General features: G+C 42.3%; 1 protein-coding gene across 4 annotated transcripts in view; it reads left to right on the top strand.

Annotated features, from left to right (window-relative positions):
* PHTF2 (putative homeodomain transcription factor 2) overlaps positions 1 to 19630 on the top strand; it is a 173311-nt gene that overhangs the window by 12246 nt on the left and 141435 nt on the right. The window lies entirely within an intron of this gene.

Genomic DNA, 19630 nt, shown 5'->3' with positions numbered 1-19630 from the left:
TTGGTGTCATATCCAAGATATTATTTCCAAGAGCAATGCCATGAAGTTTTCCTGGAAGTTTTCTTCTAGGAGTTTTATAGTTTTAGGTTTTTAATTCTTTTTGAATTATTTTTGTATGTGATATAAAACAGTGGTCCCCAAACCCCTGGCCGCGGACTGGTACCGGTTCGTGGGCCATTTAGTACTGGTCCGCAGAGAAAGATAAATAACTTGCATTATTTCCGTTTTATTTATATTTAAGTCTGAACGATTTTTTAAAAATGACCAGATTCCCTCTGTTACATCCACCTAAGACTCACTCTTGACGCTTGTCTCGGTCATGTGATACATTTATCCGTCCCACCCTAAAGGCGGGTCCGTGAAAATATTTTCTCACATTAAACCGGTCCGTGGCCCGAAAAAGGTTGGGGACCAGTGGTATAAAAGATAAGGGTGCATCTTCATCCTTTTACATGTGGATATCCAGTGTTCCCAGCATCACTGACTGAAGAGGCTCTCTTTTCCCAATTCAGTGGTTTTGGCATTCTTGTCAATGATCATGTGACTATGTGTGTAAGAGTTTATTTCTGTACTCAATTCTGTTTCATTGATCTGTTAGCCTTTATGTCAGCCAGTACTACACTATTTTGATTGCTATAGCTTTGTAATATGTTTTGAAATCAGAAAGTGTGAGTTCTCCAACTTTGTTCTTTTTCAGTTATTTTGGCTATTGGGGTCCTTCAAGATTCTGTGTAAGTTTTAGGATAGGTTTTTTTCTATATCTTAAAATAAATGCCATTGGAATTTTAATAGGGATTGCATTGAGTCTGTAGCTCACTTTAAGTACTGTGGGCATTTTAATAATATTAGTATAGTAATAAAAATCCATGAACTTAGGATTTCTTTCCTTTTACTTTGTCTCAATTTTTTTCAGCAATGTTTTGTATATAGTAGCTCTTTTAATGTCCATGATTATTAAATCTTTGTCATTTCTAAGTCATTTTCTGGTAACTGACTTTTCTCCTTATGGATTGTGTTTTCCTGTTTTTTGTGTGTGTGTTTTACATGCATATTAATTTTTGTTTGGATGCCAGACACTGTTAGTTTTGTTGGTTGTAGCTGGCTTTTCTTTGTATTAAGTATTTTGAGCTTTGTTCTGGGACACAGAAGTTGCTTCGAAACAATATTTAACCCTCCACAGCTTGCTTTTGAAGTTTTGTTAGGGGAGATCTTAGCCTTCTTAAAGGCTAATTTGGCTTTACTACTGAAGCAATAAACTGAATATTCTAGCTCTTACCCATTATTGCAAGATTTCTCCACCCTGCTGTGAACTCTTACCATTCCTGGCTGAACTTTGGTTAATTGTTCTTCATGCTTTTTTCTGGTGGTTCTACTTCTGGCTGAGATGGTTTTCCTATATACATGCTGATCAACACTCATGAAGACTTAGTGGGATTCCCCTGAAGAACTCCAGATTTTCTTAGTGCTGCTCTCTCCTCTCAGGTACTTTTTTCTGGAAACTGCAGCTGCCCTTGTTTCCCACAAAAAATCAAATATGCCTTCTCAACTTGGGCTTCTCAGTGAGGCTTTGATTTTCCCCTCCAAGCTCTGCATCATGAAAACTATACAAGAAGTAAACTTGGTGTCAGGCAGATAAGTTATTTTATGCCCACTCTTATTATTAAAGATGGCTGCTGCTCTCATGTGGTGATGCTCTCACGTGATACAGCTAATTGTCTTTCATGTTTGGGAAGGGGCATGGTTATGCTAATGTTGGGACGTGGCTTTGACTTTGAAAAGTTTTAAAAGGAGCTAGGAGGCCATTTCTGGGGAGAGACCACGTTCTTGAAGAGAGGGAAGGAGATCATGTTGTTCCAGGGGAGAGAGGTCATGTGGTTGGAGGGGAGTAAGGCAGCCAAAATGGAGGCAAACAGAGGTGGGAGCCTTTGATTCTAGGAATAAAACGGAAAAGTGGGTTTTGGTGCCCGTGTGTTTGTTTTGACTTGTTGGCCAGTATGGGTCTAGAATAAAGGAAAATAGCCCACCAGTTTTTGGCTCTGCAGTTTCTTTACGATCTGTCCGAATTGAATGCGAATCAGCACAGGCCAGGCAGCTGTGATAGTGGCTGCGACTACGTGCCTTACACTTACTTGGAAAGTCTCAGGGCTCAGTTTTTGTTTCCTCTTACAGAGATTACTGCCTTATATTCCCTCTTGCCTGATGTCTAAAAACATTTCACATATTTTTTCAATTTTTTTAGTTTTTAAGGTGGGAGGATTGAACAGGTCCTTGATAACTTAATGACTAGAAGAAGAATGCTTCTGTATATTAAATTTTAAAGTGATAATTTAAAGAGAAAATATAAAGTAGTATTTTTAGTGTTTTCTAAAGTTAAATACCATGATATAAAAATATATACATTTGCATAGCCAGAATCGAAGTATTCTGTATCTTTTGATTTTTGTTCATCTTCCTCAACATGCCTATTTCCCTTGAAACAAATGTAGTAATGTATGAGGACTTAAAAGGTAAGCAACTAATTGCATATTCTTCTTTTATAAACCCACTTCTTAATGACAGCAGGAGTGTGAAACACATGACTAGATTATTAGGGGAAATTAATGAGAAGTGTTTATTTCTCTAAAGGTGTAGTAATTCTGTTTTTTATTTTTTTATTTTTATCATCATTGGAAAATATTTACAACAATGATTAAAAATACTACTTTGAGTCATTTAGGAGCATTAGATAGCACTTCTATATTGTTCTTGGGTAGTGTTTTAAACAAAAAGTGCAAAAGAGCATCAGTAAGTAGACCATAAAAGCACACTTTTATACAGTTTGAGAGCTGTTTAAAGAAGACAGTATATCACTCTGTTCTACCCCAGCTGGAAATATGCACGTCAGGCGACTCAAATTTTTTGGTACATTGCATGTCTGCAAAAGTACTATAAATATTGATTTCAAGCTTACAAATAAAGTTTTGCTAGTAGGCATATTTGTAAATAACAGAATATGCAAATAATGAAAGTGGATTGTATCAAGTAAGAGGTCCAATATGTTAAATGAATATTTCAGAATATATTCACATTGTTCCAAAGTAGCTCAATCCATGGGTTACACAGAGAGATCAAGGCAGGATACAGAAGAAATTTTAGGAGATTTATTAATAAGCCACCTACATATATGACTTACACGGGGTACAGCCTACCCAAATCGTGCAGCCTCGAATATAGCTCTGAGGCTAATTATATAGACATGATCACATACAGGTTGGATGGAAAAGGAGGGGGTGCCTGACAAAAGTTATTTACTGATAAGCTTGCAACATTTATCTATAGGATCTATTAAAAGGAAAAACATTCCTTTTTTTTTTTTTTTTTTGTATTTTTCTGAAGTTGGAAATGAGGAGGCAGTCAGATACACTCCCACATGCGCCAGACCGGGATCCACCCGGCATGCCCACCAGGGGGCGATGCTCTGCCCATCCGAGGCATCACTCTGTTGTGACCAGAGCCATTCTAGTGCCTGAGGCAGAGGCCATGGAGCCATCCTCAGCGCCCGGGCCAACTTTGCTCCAATGGAGCCTTGGCTGTGGGAGGGGAAGAGAGAGACAGAGAGGAAGGAGGGGTGGAGGGGTGGAGAAGCAGATGGGCACTTTTCCTGTGTGCCCTGGCCGGGAATCGAACCCAGGACTCCTGCACGCCAGGCCGACACTCTACCACTGAGCCAACCGGCCAGGGCCGAAAAGGAAAAACATTCTTACATATCAAAACTTATAAAATAACAGAATAGTGATAAATGTTTTACACAGTAGTGATAAATGTTGTTTTACATATCAACACAGTAGGGATTAAATATTGTTTTACCTATCAAAGACATTCCCAAATCTAGGGTGTACATTTATCCTTGTTGCCACAATAATGAAAAGTTTTAGCTTAGGATAAGAAATTACCTTTGCTGCCTGACTTCTGGTGGCGCAATGGATAAAGTGTCGACCTGGAATGCTGAGGTCGCCGGTTCAAAACCCTGGGCTTGCCCAGTCAAGGCACATATGGGAGTTGATGCTTTCTGCTCCTCCCCCCTTCTCTCTCCCTCTCTATCTCTCTCTTCTCAAACATGAATAAATAATAATAATAATAAAAAAAGAAATTACCTTTGCTAAAGTGTTGGGGCTAGCTTATTAGGAAAACGTAATAAGGTAGTCCCCGCTTGCTTTAGTTTACAAGTTTTATACATATAAAGAATTTCAAAAGGGATGATTATTAGAAAGTATATAAAATATTACAGAACACAGGTTTTTCAAGCAAGGGGAATCGGCTCAGGATCCCTTTGTCTAGAGGTATAGTATACTCACTCTCAGGACTCCAGGAGGGGAGGAAGAGTTTAGAATCAGTGTAGGATATGTAAACATTGTTTCCTAAAGGATCTTATTGAAGGGGAAGAGGAATTTTTTCAGATAACTTTTATCTTCCTTGCTAGCAAGTGGCCTTAGTCCTTCCAGAGAATTATAGTTAAACTATGATTAGTTACTAACTTTTGCCCCTTTAATCTCTTTTTGTTGTTGTTGTTGCTGTTGTTGTTTTTACAGAGACAGAGAGTCAGAGAGAGGGATAGACAGGGACAGACAGACAGGAACAGAGAGATGAGAAGCATCAATCATTAGTTTTTCGTTGCGTGTTGCAACACCTTAGTTGTTCATTGATTGCTTTCTCATATATGCCTTGACTGCGGGCCTTCAGCAGACCGAGTAACCCCTTGCTCGAGCCAGCGACCTTGGGCTCAAGCCAGTGAACTTTTGCTCCAACCAGATGAGCCTGTGCTCAAGTTGGAGACTTCAGGGTCTCGAACCTGGGTCTTCCACATCCCAGTCCGATGCTCTATCCACTGCGCCACTGCCTGGTCAGTCCCTTTAATCTCTTTCTGTGTTTTTTTTTTTTTTTCTTTTCAGAAAGGAGGGGTAAGGGGTCCTGACTCTTCCTCTTAAAATACTGTAAAGCCAGTAGGCAGGGCTGCCATCACAGCAGCCTAGCCCATGCAGGTTCGCATTGGATTCGGACAGTCGGTAAAGAAACAACGGAGCCCAAAACTGGTGGGCCATCATCTTTAATCCTAGCTTGCACCCGGCGGGCAAGTAAAAACACACATGGGGCACCAAAACCCACTCACATTCAGTGCTCACAAAGCTGCTGACTTATCCGAGTTTCCTAGTGTAAAGCCAGAAGCCAAGGCCAGGGCCACTATCACAGCAGCCTCCTGGCCCAGGCAGGTTCGCATTGGATTCGGACAGTCGGTAAAGAAACAACGGAGCCCAAAACTGGTGGGCCATCATCTTTAATCCTAGCTTGCACCCGGTGGGCAAGTAAAAATACACACTGGGCTCCAAAACCCACTCACATTCAGTGCTCACAAAGCTACTGACTTATCCGAGTTTCCTAGAATCAAAGGTTTCTAGCTCACCAGCCTTATTCTCCTCAGTTCCCCATCTCCTTCCTTATCCCAGATACAAACTCTGCACCAACTCTCTACACAAACTGGCATCTCACTCAGCACTCCGCCATCTTGGCTGCCTTTCCTGGCCACTCCACGTGGCCTTTCTCTGCTCTCTGCTGTGTTCTCTCTGCTGTGTTCTCTCTGCTCTCTCATGCTAATCATCCCAGGAACCAAGAGAGAGCAAGCTCTCGTTCTGCCCCCATTTTATAGTGTAGAAATCCAAACCTTTAATCCAATATACAAAACAGGGAAGTCTCTAATACAAAGACACTTCTCTGAGGCATGATTGGATTGTACCGCCCCACATCAAAAGGGGTGGGAAAGGCCTAATCCCAAAACCAAGCCCCAGGCTACAAGGATCCTGCCTGCCCACAGAGACACACATTAATATCACCTGGGCAACGGCCTCCACGTGGGCAGCACCACTTTAACAAAGTGAGCATAATACATATTTTATCTGCCCAACAATCCACCCCTATGCTCACTTTATTACCCACAATCTATACCACCGGCATCCCTGTGCAAGGAAATTAGAACATTACACAAATTACAACAGCAAAAATCATACAGTTTCAACAATTACAAAGGTACACTTTACCAGTCTCTGAGCACTTTGCCCAAAGCGCAAAATGTCCTCGGCCTACGGGAAAAGTTTCCCGGGGCAGGGGAGTGCTTCCAGAATAGCCACCCCCCACCCCCATCAGGGTATTTCACATTGTCCAAAATCTGAAATCCGTAATTCCATCCAACAAAGGAGCCAGTGCCCACTCCGGTCGTAGTCCAGGAAATCAGTCCAAGCACATGGGGCGTCAGCCACCCCCCTCATCCCTGCCATCCTGGCAGGTCTTACACTGTCCCAAAGAGGGGCACATGGCGTCCAGCCCTATGTCCCAAAATTGCAGACCTACCAGGGCCGCAGTAGGTGCTCCTTCCAGCTGGGCTTCCATCTTCTGGAGACTGCAAATCACAACTCCGGCCCAATTCTCATCCTCCAAAGAGGAACTGAAAACACCAGCTCCCACTGCCAGGCTCAAGCCCCAGGCTGCCGCCTTCTGCTCCACAGACGTTGCAACTCTGGACCCGGCCTCCTGCCGCTGCTGGCTCTCCGCAACATCCAAGGCAAGCTGCATGCAACTCACAAACCTCTGAATCCTCCTCCAGCGTTTGCTCCATTTCCAGGCGAATCTCGAACACCTGGTCGGCCTCCTCCTCCAGCATTTCCTCCAGCTCCAGGGTCAGCATCGGTTTCTCCTGCGTTTGCTCCAGCTCCTTGCACTGCTCTGTTTGCAGGTCCCGGGCAACCTCTTCCACAGATGTAAAGCCAGTAGCCAGGGCCACCATCACAGCAGCCCAGCCCATGCAGGTTCACATTGGATTCGGACAGTCGGTAAAGAAACAACAGAGCCAAGAGCTAATGGGCTGTCATCTTTAATTCTAGCTTGCACCCGGCGGGCAAGTAAAAACACACACTGGGCTCCAAAACCCACTCACATTCAGTGCTCACAAAGCCACTGACTTATCCGAGTTTCCTAGAATCAAAGGTTTCTAGCTCACCAGCCTTATTCTCCTCAGTTCCCCATCTCCTTCCTTATCCCGGATACAAACTCTGCAAAAACTGGCATCTCACTCAGCACTCCGCCATCTTTGCTGCTTCTCCTGGCCACATGGCCTCTTTCTGCTCTCTGCTCTCTCATGTTAATCATCCCAGGAACCAAGAGAGACCAAGCTCCCATTCTGCCCCTATTTTATATTGTAGCTTCACAACCTGTAATCCAATATACAAAATAGGGAAGTCTCTAATACAAAGTCACTTCTCTGAGGCATGATTGGATTGTACCACCCCACATCAAAAAAGGGTGGGAAAGGCTTAATCCCAAAACCAAGCCCCAGGCTACAAGGATTCTGCCTGCCCACAGAGACACACATTAATATCACCTGGGCAACGGCCTCCACGTGGGCAGCGCCACTTTAACAAAGTGAGCATAATACATTTTATCTGCCCAACAACAGAGCTCTCAGTTTCCTCACGCATGGCTGTAAAAGTCAGCCAGCCTACAATCCCCAAAAGGACAGCCATGGGGAACCCTAACACTAGCCAGTCCTCTACTCCACCGCTCAAAGGCTCCTTGCCGATCTGTATCGAATCCTGCCACAGACTACGCCAAATGTAAAGCCAGAAGCCAAGTCCAGGGCCACTATCACAGCAGCCTCCTGGCCCAGGCAGGTTCGCATTGGATTCGGACAGTCGGTAAAGAAACAGCCGAGCCAAAAACTGATGGGCCATAGTCTCTAATTCTAGCTTGCACCCGGCGGGCAAGTAAAAATACACACTGGGCTCCAAAACCCACTCACATTCAGTGCTCACAAAGCTACTGATTTATCCGAGTTTCCTAGAATCAAAGGTTTCTAGCTCACCAGCCTTATTCTCCTCAGTTCCCCATCTCCTTCCTTATCCCAGATACAAACTCTGCACCAACTCTCTACACAAACTGGCATCTCACTCAGCACTCCGCCATCTTGGCTGCCTTTCCTGGCCACTCCACGTGGCCTTTCTCTGCTCTCTGCTGTGTTCTCTCTGCTGTGTTCTCTCTGCTCTCTCATGCTAATCATCCCAGGAACCAAGAGAGAGCAAGCTCTCGTTCTGCCCCCATTTTATAGTGTAGAAATCCAAACCTTTAATCCAATATACAAAACAGGGAAGTCTCTAATACAAAGACACTTCTCTGAGGCATGATTGGATTGTACCGCCCTACATCAAAAGGGGTGGGAAAGGCCTAATCCCACACCAAGCCCCAGGCTACAAGGATCCTGCCTGCCCACAGAGACACACATTAATATCACCTGGGCAACGGCCTCCACGTGGGCAGCGCCACTTTAACAAAGTGAGCATAATACATATTTTATCTGCCCAACACCTAGAATCAAAGGTTTCTAGCTCACCAGACTTATTCACCTCTGTTCCCCATCTCCTTCCTTCTCCCTGCACAAACTCTGCACTAACTGGCCTCTCACTCAACACTCCGCCATCTTGGCTGCTTCTCCCGGCCTACTCCACATGGCCTCCTTGTGTTCTCTGCTCTGCTGTCTCCTCTAATGATAATCTCAGGAACCAAGAGAGCAAGCTCCTGTTCTGCCCCCATTTTATAGTGTAGATTCATAACCTTTAATCCAACATATGAAATAGGGAAGTTTCTAATACAACCCCACATCAAAAAGGGTGGGAAAGGCTTAATCCTAAAACCAAGCCCCAGGCCACAAGGATCCTGCCTGCCCACAGCCCACAGAGACACACATTAATATCACCTGGGCAACGACCTCCACGTGGGCAGCGCCATCTTTAACAAAGAGAGCATAATATATTTTATCTGCCCAACACATACTAATGTTAACAATTTTTGCAATTCTTCAGCACCATATCACAACATAATTGAATCATGTTTAGGAATATTAGGATTCCATTTTACTGAAGCTATAACTATTTGGAAATTGAAAACTAAAACTTGTTTCAAGTTGTAATTTTTAATGAAGTTCTATAGATGCATATTTTAAGGGTATAATTCTAGTACTAATTCTAGTGCGTATGTTTTTTTTCACACCACCAAGCAAATGTCCAACACCAGCTGAGTGTCTGTAAGTCCAGTAACCATCGCCGTGGCCATCCAGTTGCAGGTTCACATTGTATTTGGGCAGACGGTAAAGGAACTGTGTAGCCAGAAAATGGTGGGCCATTCCATTTATTAAAGTCTCAACGGCAGATGAGCAAACAGGCAGGGAAAACTGCTTCCCCCTCTCTCAGAGCTCCCAAACCCAGACTCCACTCTCTTAGCACCTACCAACCTCAGCACTCCCCAGCAAAACAGGCTGGGTGGAAATACTCCTTCTCTGGCAAACATCTGCTCCTCCCTATGGAGGCAAGCAATCCACAATTTGCAATCTGCTGCCCTGAGGGCAAATTCACCAGCCTTCCTGTTGGTCAAATAAGTTTGTAAATATGATATATATGTTTGCTCGCTTGTGACTTATATTGGGTGTGGGGGACAGGCTATAAGCAGGCCAGGTCGTTGTAGCCTAAGGTTTGGTTTTAGGACTAAGCTTTTCCCCACACCCTTGACTGATTGTATGATCTGGGTGGTGTACTCTCATGAGAAATCCAATTATGCCTTGGATAAGTGACTTTGTATCAGAGACTTCCTTGTTTGTATATTGGATTAAGGGATTTTGGTTTTCTACACTATAAAGTGGGACAGACCAGGAGCTGGCTCACACAGTTCCTGCTATCACGATTGCAGGGGCTTCCCTGATCCCTTGCCCTTCATGGGAAAAGCTGGTTTTCTGCTTTTCCCTTGTCTTCTTTTGTGGTTTGCCTGTCTTGGTGAGACACCAATAAATAGGATGGCCCACAATCCTCCGACTCCGCTGTTTCTTTACCATCTGCCTGAATCCAATGGGAACCTGCATGGGCCAGGCGGCTGCTTTGATAGTGACAGCCATGGCTCCTGGCCTTACACTTCCACAGGCTATATGCAAATGGTTCTGCCTCAATACAAGGGAACAAACCTAAATAACACTTGTTACAAACTTGTTTGCCCAACAGTGTCCTATACTCTTCAACTCTATTCTAACATATCACATCCCGCAGGTTATTGGCTTATTCTCAGAAGATTGTTCCTTACTCCCTTCAGATGCCAATCCTGTAGATCAGAGGTTCTCACAGCTTCCTCTTGGGATCCATTAAAATCTAGAGCAGCTCACAGAACTCAGAGAAGCATTTTACTTAAATAGATTGCTGGTTTAATATAAAAGGCTATAACTCAGAAACAGTCCGAGGAAAGACATACATAGAGCGAGGCATATGATAAATCTATGACCAGGTTATAAAAGAAGGGTCCTTTGTATACTGTGCTGATTAAAGTCTTTTCTTAGGCAATGGGAAATAAATACGAGACTTTTGAGCAGAGAAACACGATGAGTTCAGTATTTTAGAAAGATAAATGGTGTAAAGCCAGTAGCCATGCCACCATCACAGCCGCCTGGCCCATGCAGGTTCGCATCTGATTCGGACAGATGGTAATGAAACAACAACAGAGCCTAGAACTGGTGGGCCATTAGCTTTAATCCTAGCTTGCACCCAGTGGGCAAGTAAAAACACACACTGGGCTCCAAAACCCACTCATTCAGTGCTCACAAAGCTACTGACTTATCCGAGTTTCCTAGAATCAAAGGTCTCTAGCTCCCCAGCCTTATTCACCTGTTGGGCAGATAAAATATATTATGCTCACTTTGTTAAAGATAGCACTGCCCGCCTGACCTGTGGTGGCACAGTGGATAAAACCTTGACCTGGAACGCTGAGGTCGCTGGTTTGAAACCCTGGGCTTGCCTGGTCAAGGCACATATGGGAGTTGATGCTTCCTGCTCCTCCCCACCTTCTCTCTCTCTCTATCTTCTCTGAAATGAATAAATAAAATAAAAAAATAATTAAAAAAAAAAAATGGCACTGCCCACGTGGAAGCCCATCACCCAGGTGATATTAATGTGTGTTGGGGGCGGGCTGTGGGCAAGCAGGATCCTTGTAGCCTGGGCTTGGTTTTAGGACCAAGCCTTTCCCACCCTTTTTGATGTGGGGTGATGCAATCCCATCATGCCTCAGATAAGTGACTTTGTATTAGAGACTTACCTATTTTGTATATTGGATTAAAGGTTTTGATTTCTGCACTATAAAGTGGGGCAGACCAGGAGCTTGCTCTCTCCGTTCCTGAGATTAACATTAGAGAGGAGAGCAGAGAAAGAGAGAAAGGCCACGTGGAGGAGGCCAGGAGAAGCAGCCAAGATGGTGGAGTGCTGAGTGAGAAGCCAGTTTGTGCAGAGTTTGTGCAGAGAGAAGGAAGGAGATGGGGAACAGAGGTGAGTAAGTCTGGTGAGCTAGAAACCTTTGATTCTAGGAAACTCGGATAAGTACCTTTGTGAGCATTGAATGAGTGAGTTTTGGAGCCCAGTGTGTGTTTTTACTTGCCTGCCGGTGCAAGCTAGGATTAAAGATGATGGCCCACCAGTTCTTGGCTTCATTGTTTCATTACCGACTGTCCAAATCAAGTGTGAACCTGCATGGGCCAGGCGGCTGTGATAGTGGCCGTGGATACTGGCTTTACATCACCTCTGCTTCCCATCTCCTTCTCTCTACCCAAACTCTGCACAAACTGGCTTCTCCCTCAGCACTCTACCATCTTGGCCTACTCCACTTGGCCTTTCTCTGCTCTGCTCTCCTACAGCATGGGCTCCTTCTAGAACTCTTCTTCCAGAACAATGTAATCTCTTTTCCTTTTAAAACCTTTTGGTGCAAAAGCCCTCCCCCAACACATATTAACATAATCATGCCCATCCCAAGCAATCAACTTGAGTGATGGGCTTCCACGGGGGCAGCGCCAACTTTAACAAAGTGAGCATAATATATTTTATCTGCCCAACAAATGGTAAAAGTAAAGAAATGATTACAGACTATTAAGAGAAGTCCTGGCCTGACCTGTGGTAGCGCAGTGGATAAAGCGTCAACCTAGAACACTGAGGTTGCCAGTTCGAAACCCTGGGCTTACCAAGTTAAGGCATGTATGGGAGTTGATGCTTCTTGCCCCTCCCCCCTTTTCTCTCTCTCTCTCTCTCTCTCTCTCTCTCTCTCTTCTCTAAAATGAATAAAGTCTTAAAAATAAATAAATAAATGTAAAAGAAAAAAGAGTAGTCCTGATAATAGATGGTGTGGTCTTGTACCAAGTCTGTGGTAGTGCTTTTGGCAGTATGACAGATAGACTATATTAATATATCTCTTCATATTTATTGAGTGGTTTCCGTGTGCCAGGAATAGACTTGGCAGTGGTGAGAAAGGAAGAGAGACAAGAAGGATTCTAGGATTTATTGTTGGAGTAGCAAATTGAGTAGATAGCAACGAGTAGATTTGAGGAGGGAAAATGATCTAATTTTATTTTTTCTTGGAGGTAGTTAGAACAGTTTCACAGAAAATCTTTATCTTTGGTTTTTATTCTGTTTAGTATCTTGAATATATAAATAGAACCGAAACTGGTTGTTTTGTGTTAGAAATAAGAAGTAAAAGTGTAACTGTTGGTACTTAAGAAAATGCATTTGCTATGGTACTTAAAAATAAAGGTTAAAAAATAAGTGTAGGGATTTTCCTTCACTAAAACCATATGAGAGAAGGAGAAATAGGTGGCAGAGGAGAGAGCAGAAAAAGCATAGAGGTAGACAGAAAGGGGGGGGTGTACAGTGTATGCCAAATGCTTTAAACATTGGAGGCCAATGAAAGAGTAAGGTACAGGTGTATATGGCAAGGCTTTAATTCCAGCCCCACATCCCTACGCCAGATTAAGGAGAGAGATGGCCTACAAAACATTAAGCTCTCCCTTCTCCCATTTTCTGCATCTCCAGGTGATAGAAAAACATTAAAATCAGTATCTAGTTCTCAAGCTAATGTGTGTGCACAGAAATAAAAATGGTCTCAGCTAAAGTGAAAAGAATGTTGAACTTGTCAGGAAGAACACTTTATTTAGAATTGATTTTAGCAAGGGAGGAAGGGAGAGAGACAGGAACAGCGATCTGTTCCTGTATGTGCCCTGATCGGGGATTGAACCAGCAACCTTTGTGCTGCGGGATAATGTCCTAACCAACCGAGCTATTTGGCCAAGATGGGAAGAATATTTTGAATATCAGAATAAGTAGGAACTTTTTAGCACTTCCCATATTAAACACAAGTTTTTTGGGTTTTTTTGTATTTTTCTGAAGCTGGAAATGGGGAGAGACAGTCAGACAGACTCCCGCATGCGCCCGACCGGGATCCACCCGGCACGCCCACCAGGGGGCGATGCTCTGCCGCGATCAGAGCCACTCTAGCGCCTGGGGCAGAGGCCAAGGAGCCATCCCCAGCGCCCAGGCCATCTTTGCTCCAATGGAGCCTTGGCTGCGGGAGGGGAAGAGAGAGACAGAGAGGAAGGAGGGGGAGGGGTGGAGAAGCAAATGGGCGCTTCTCCTATGTGCCCTGGCCGGGAATCGAACCCGGGTCCCCCGCACGCCAGGCTGATGCTCTATCGCTGAGCCAACCGGCCAGGGCCAAGATTTTTTTTAATGGCGTAGCAACTTTCACAAATATGCTACAAGAAAAAAGAAATGAAGAGATGTCCATGAAAATACTATCCTACATAAAAATAATTTCTATTTCTGGAATAGAGACTCCAACAAGTGGAACAGAAAAAGCATTCAGAAATATAATGGACATAAATTTCTGAAATAAAAAGTACATTTTTAGGTTGAAAGTCACTACCAAGAAAAAATTATGAAATGATTAAAATAGTAACTACCTAGTAGTTATTAATTTAAAAAATGAGAGAATTATTTTGTTATCTGGCCAAAAAGAACATGACCTATATAAGGGGTGGGATGAGAGAGTTAGAATCTAGCCAAACACAGACTTCTCAGTTATGGTCAATTCCAGAATACAGGAGAACAATGCTTACAAAATTTTGATGAAAAAAACAAACGCATGAACCAAAATATTATATGTGAGGATTGTCAACATAAGAACGTCCAAACCTTGAGAAAAAGATTGTAAGTTTTTGTGGTTTTTTTTTTTTTTGACAAGAGACAGAGGGGCAGATACAGACAGAAAGGGAGAGAGACGAGAAGCATCAATTCTTCATTGCGGCACCTTAGTTGTTCATTGATTGCTTTCTCATGTGTGCCTTGCCTGGGAGGCTACAGCAGAGCGAGTGACCCCTTGCTCAAGCCAGCGACCTTGGGCTTCAAGCCAGCAACCTTTGGGCTCAAGCCAGAGACCATGGGGTCATGTCTATGATCCCATGCACAAGCCAGTGACCCCGCGCTCAAGCTGGGTGAGCCTACACTCAAACCAACGACCTCGGAGTTTCGAACCTGGGTCCTCTGCGTTCCAGTCTGATGCTCTATCCACTGCACCACTGCCTGGTCAGGCAAAATTACTAAGTTTAATTTGAGCCCAACTGAGTCATGCCCAAAAGCAAGATCTCAAAGGAGTGGAAAATGCTGCAGAGAATGGTAGTTTTTTGTTGTTGTTGTTCTTTCACAGAGACCGAGAGAGAGTCAGAGAGAGGAATAGACAGGGACAGACAGACAGGAACAGAGAGATAAAAAGCAGCAATCATTAGTTTTTCGTTGTGCATTGCAACACCTTAATTATTCATTGATTGCTTTCTCATACGTGCCTTGACCATGGGCCTTCAGTAGACCGAGTAACCCCTTGCTCGAGCCAGCAACCTTGGGCTCAAGCTGGTGAGCTTTTGCTCAAACCAGATGAGCCCTCGCTCAAGCTGGAGACCTTGGGGTCTCGAACCTGGGTCTTCCACATCCCAGTCTGACGCTCTATCCACTGCGCCCGGTCAGGCGAGAATGGTAGTTTTATAGTCCTTTTTATGCATTTGGAATTGAAGAGATTAAGGAAGATTACATGAGATCTTTTGGTGGTGATTAAGGAGGCAGAAGGCAAGGTGGAGAAATTTCTATGATTGGATAAAAAGTAAAATGAAGAGGTACTCTTTTACTAAGAAAGTTATAGGCCTCATGCATGCCTACCCACTGTGACCTGCCCAGTTTGGGATTTATGATCAGATCATCCTGTGAGCTTATTTTGGGTCACTGAGCTTGTCAGCCCTGACATGTGGCCCCCTGAACCAATCAGATTTGCTACATAGCTGCTTTCACAGGGAGAAAGAAACTTACTTCTTAGATGCCTTCAGAAGCTAATAAATAAACCTGAGATCTTTAATAAAAGAAAAATGACCAAATTTAATTACATACATATGTATGGGAATCCCAAATACATGAAAGAGTCAGAGACCCCACATACATGAGATAGTCAAAAGCAGAAAGGGAAAAATGAGGTACAGGACATCCTTAGGTAAGGATTACCTTGGAACTTCAGAGGGGAAGAAGTCTTTGCAGGAAGGCAAGAAGAGCAATTTTTCAGTAAAGTTGACCATGCCATACAGATAGGTTATATTCTTCTAGGTAGTGAAGGGGAGGCAGAAATTTCTTTTGAGCCTGGAGGGTCTTGGTTGCCTTTAGCTCAAAACAGTCTGCTTACCACTGAGGCACATTTTGGGTAGTCACTTGCCCTGAAATCCATATGTAATTATATAACCATCAGTATCAGTTAAATTTGGTTTGACTGTTAATAACAGTGACTAAAACTACATTCTTGGATGTAGAAAGTAATGAGGTAGGCAGACCAGAACTCGTATGGTGAATTCACCTGGCTTTTGTTCTCAGTGTCACTTTTACGTGGCGGCTTTTGGAGCTTCAACCATTAAAACAGCATTCCAAGGAGCAGAAAATGGGAAGGTAGGGAAGAACAATAGGGCTTTCTCCAACTGAGTCATATTTTTTTAAGGAACCTAACTAGAAGTTCCATCTAATATAGTCACAGCCACTGTTAGCTGTAAGATAGGATAGGAAAAATCTTTCTTTGGACAAAAATTTTTGCAAAAGGAGGAGGATGATGGAATAATGGGAGTCAGTTATCAATCTCTGGTAATTTTTTATCCATGCCCTCTTCTCTATCAGTCATTTCTTCTCATTCCACTCAGACTGTCATTTCCTCCACTTCACTGAAATTGTCCTTGCCAGCGTCATTTCTTTCTTTCTTTTTTTCCTTTCCTATTTTTTTTTTTTTTTTAGTAAAAGAAGGGAAGATAGACTCCCACATGTGCCCCAACTGGGATCTACTTGGCAACCCCTGTCTGGGGTTGATGCTTAAATCAGCCGAGCTATCTGCAGTGCCCAGGGCTTTCTTTCTACTCATTTTCTGTTCTCTCTTCCTCTGAATAATAATAGGCTTGACCCTTTTCTGTTTAACTGTACTCTTCTTAGGTACATAAAAGTCAGTCACATAGATTTATTGAAATGATCTGTGAAAGTCACAGATCTTATATTAGTGTTCGAGTTTGACAAATGCATATACTTATGTAACCATCTTTATCTTAAGCTTCAGACTAATGTATTGAAACACCCATTTGACTATTTTTATATCTAGGACAGGAGTCCCCAAACTTTTTACACAAGGGGCCAGTCACTGTCCCTCAGACTGTTGGAGGGCCGGACTATAAAAAAAAACTATGAACAAATCCCTATGCACACTGCACATATCTTATTTTAAAGTTTAAAAAAAAAACAGGAACAAATCCAATATTTAAAATAAAGAACAAGTAAATTTAAATCAACAAGCTGACCAGTATTTCAATGGGAACTATGGGCCTGCTTTTGGCTAATGAGATGGTCAATATCCGGTTCCATATTTGTCACTGCTAGCCGTAACAAGTGATATGTGCTCCTCTCACAGACCACCAATGAAAGAGGTGCCCCTTCCGGAAGTGCAGCGTGGGCCGGATAAATGGCCTCAGGGGGCCGCATGTGGCCCGCGGGCCGTAGTTTGGGGACCCCTGATCTAGGAGGTATTGTTACCTTAACAGGGCTAAAACTAATATTTTGTATTTACTTTTATAGACCTCTTTATTTTTTATGTGTGTTCATCTCGGGAAATGGTTAAAGCCCAAAACCTAGATTCTTGGTTCAGGCCAGATCACAGATTTCTTTCCCTAATCTTTATCCCCATCCTGCCGTATCCTAGTCAATTCCCAAATATTGTTGATTTCACCCATAAATAAAACTCAAAACTGCCCACTTATTGCCATCTTTGCTGCTTGTTCCTGAGCTTACTAAACTGTCATCTTCTGCAGACTTTCTTAACCGGCCTTACACTTCCACTCTGAGCTCTCATTACAGTCTGTTCTCTACATAGCTGTCAGAGTGGTCTTTGCAAATTAGATCAATACTGCTTATGATCTTTATATCTTTATATAAAGTGACTTCCTGTCTTTATAATACAATTATTTGCTATGGCATCTGTGACCCTCTGGCTCCTACCTCCCTTTCATATTTTACCTTGAACCAGTGTCGCCTGTCTCCATTACACTTGTCACACTGACTTCCTTTCTGTTCCTGAAAAATACTTTCATTTTACTCATTCTCTGTATTGCTTTTACCTCTGCTCAGGCTGTCCTCCCGCAATTCTTGGCATAGCTGGCTGTGCTTATCTTTCATATCTCAATTCACATCTCATCTCAGAAGAGACCTCATTGGCCATCTTTTCCAAAAGTCCCTACCCCGTACCAAATCACATCTCCCTGTTTGTTTCCTTCATGGCACTAATGTTATCTCATTTGAGCTGTGGCCAGGTACCTCAGTTGTTTAGAGCTTCATCCAAATACACTAAGGTTGGGGGTTCAATCCCTGGGTCAGGGCACATATAAGAATCAACCATTGAATGCCTAAGTGGAAAACAAATCTCTCTCTTTCTGCCTCCTCCTCTCTCTCTTTCCCTTCCTCCTCCTCTCCCTCTTTTCCTCCTCTCTTTAAAATTAATAAATTAAAAAAAATTAATTATCTTATTTGATACTCATTTTGTATCTTCTCTCTTTGCGGTGTAACTTTCATCAGGGCAGGCACCATGTTTCTTGTTCACTGTTGTATCCTCAGTGCCTAGAACAGTACAATATTAGTATTTGTAAGTAAATATTTTTATTAAATGATCAGATACTGCCTGAAACATCTTTAATGTTTTTCAAATTTTATTCATAGCATTTTGGTGAAGTTTAGTTAGCAATTTTTTTAGTTTAAATTTTAAAATTTTTTAATTGATTTTAGAGAGAGAAAGGAAAGGGGAGAGAGAGAGAGAAACGTTGATTTATTGTTCCACTTATATCTGTACTCAGTGGTTGAATCTTGTATATACCCTTGACTGGGGATGGGACCTTTAATCTTAGCGTATTGGGATGATTCACTAACCAACTGAGCTATCCGGCAGGTCTCGGTTAGCAATTTTAATCTCCTAAGTAAAATCATTTTGAAGGTCTATTAAAGTTTTAGGTCAGGGGTCGGGAACCTATGGCTCGCGAGCCAGATGTGGCTCTTTTGATGGCTGCATCTGGCTTGCAGACAAATCTTTAATAAAAAAAAAAAAATAACGTTAAAATATAAAACATTCTAATGTATTACAATCCGTTCATTTTCTACCGCTCATGTTCATGATTGCAGGTGGCTGGAGCCGATCACAGCTGTCTCTGGGCTAACACCAAATTTTTATTGGATAATGCGTAATATACACGGGTCATTGTATGGCTCTCACGGAATTACATTTTAAAATATGTGGTGTTCATGGCTCTCTCAGCCAAAAAGGTTCCCAACCCCTGTTTTAAGTTATTTGAATATCATTTTGTGCATTATTTTGATATAACACTTATTTAGTTAATGTTTTTATTAGAGGTCAGTAATAACATATGCATATTTGAGAGGAGCCTGATTGGTTGATGGTAAAATTTTCATGAGTAAATAAGAAAGTTAAACCATCCAAATAGATTGTATATCGTTGATTTTTTTATGAGGCACAATAGTCAAATAAATAAGAAGCACTTACCAAATACACTTCAATTTGGTATTTAAAGGACCTTTTAAATATTTTTTTTTAAAAAGCTCCCCAAATGCTCAAGAAATAGTAGAGATTTTATGGGTACTTGCTAAATTTAAGAAACCCTAAAATTTAAAAAGTTGGGCTAAAGGACATAAAGGTGGGTTGGTTGTACCCATCAGGAAGTTCTAAAGTGGCTATATATTAGTATTAAGATTATAATTTTAGGGAATCTGTTAGATTTCACAATAGCACAAATGTTTTTGTAAATACAGGTTTACTGAGAAGTTACTTGCCTTTAATATTTCTTTTCAGATTAGGTGTTATTCTCTAGCCCAAAATACACAGACTGTGTGCATTGGTTCCATGAAAGAAAATCAGTATTACAAATACAATACTCCTTTTATGAACCGATAAATAGAAAGTATATATCTTTGTTTATTAGACCTTACTTTGCTTTTCATTTACTTTTTTAAATCAGTGTGTTTCTGATTTTATTTCTTATTTATTTATTTATTTATTTATAGAGACAGAGAAAGAGTCAGAGAGAGGGATAGACAGGGACAGACAGACAGGAACGGAGAGAGATGAGAAGCATCAATCATTTAGTTTTTCGTTGTGACACCTTAGTTGTTCATTGATTGCTTTCTCATATGTGCCTCGACCA

This window comes from Saccopteryx bilineata, chromosome 7 (assembly GCF_036850765.1).
Source record: "Saccopteryx bilineata isolate mSacBil1 chromosome 7, mSacBil1_pri_phased_curated, whole genome shotgun sequence".
NCBI lineage: Eukaryota > Metazoa > Chordata > Mammalia > Chiroptera > Emballonuridae > Saccopteryx > Saccopteryx bilineata.
This window is presented reverse-complemented; position numbering and strand designations above follow the sequence as displayed.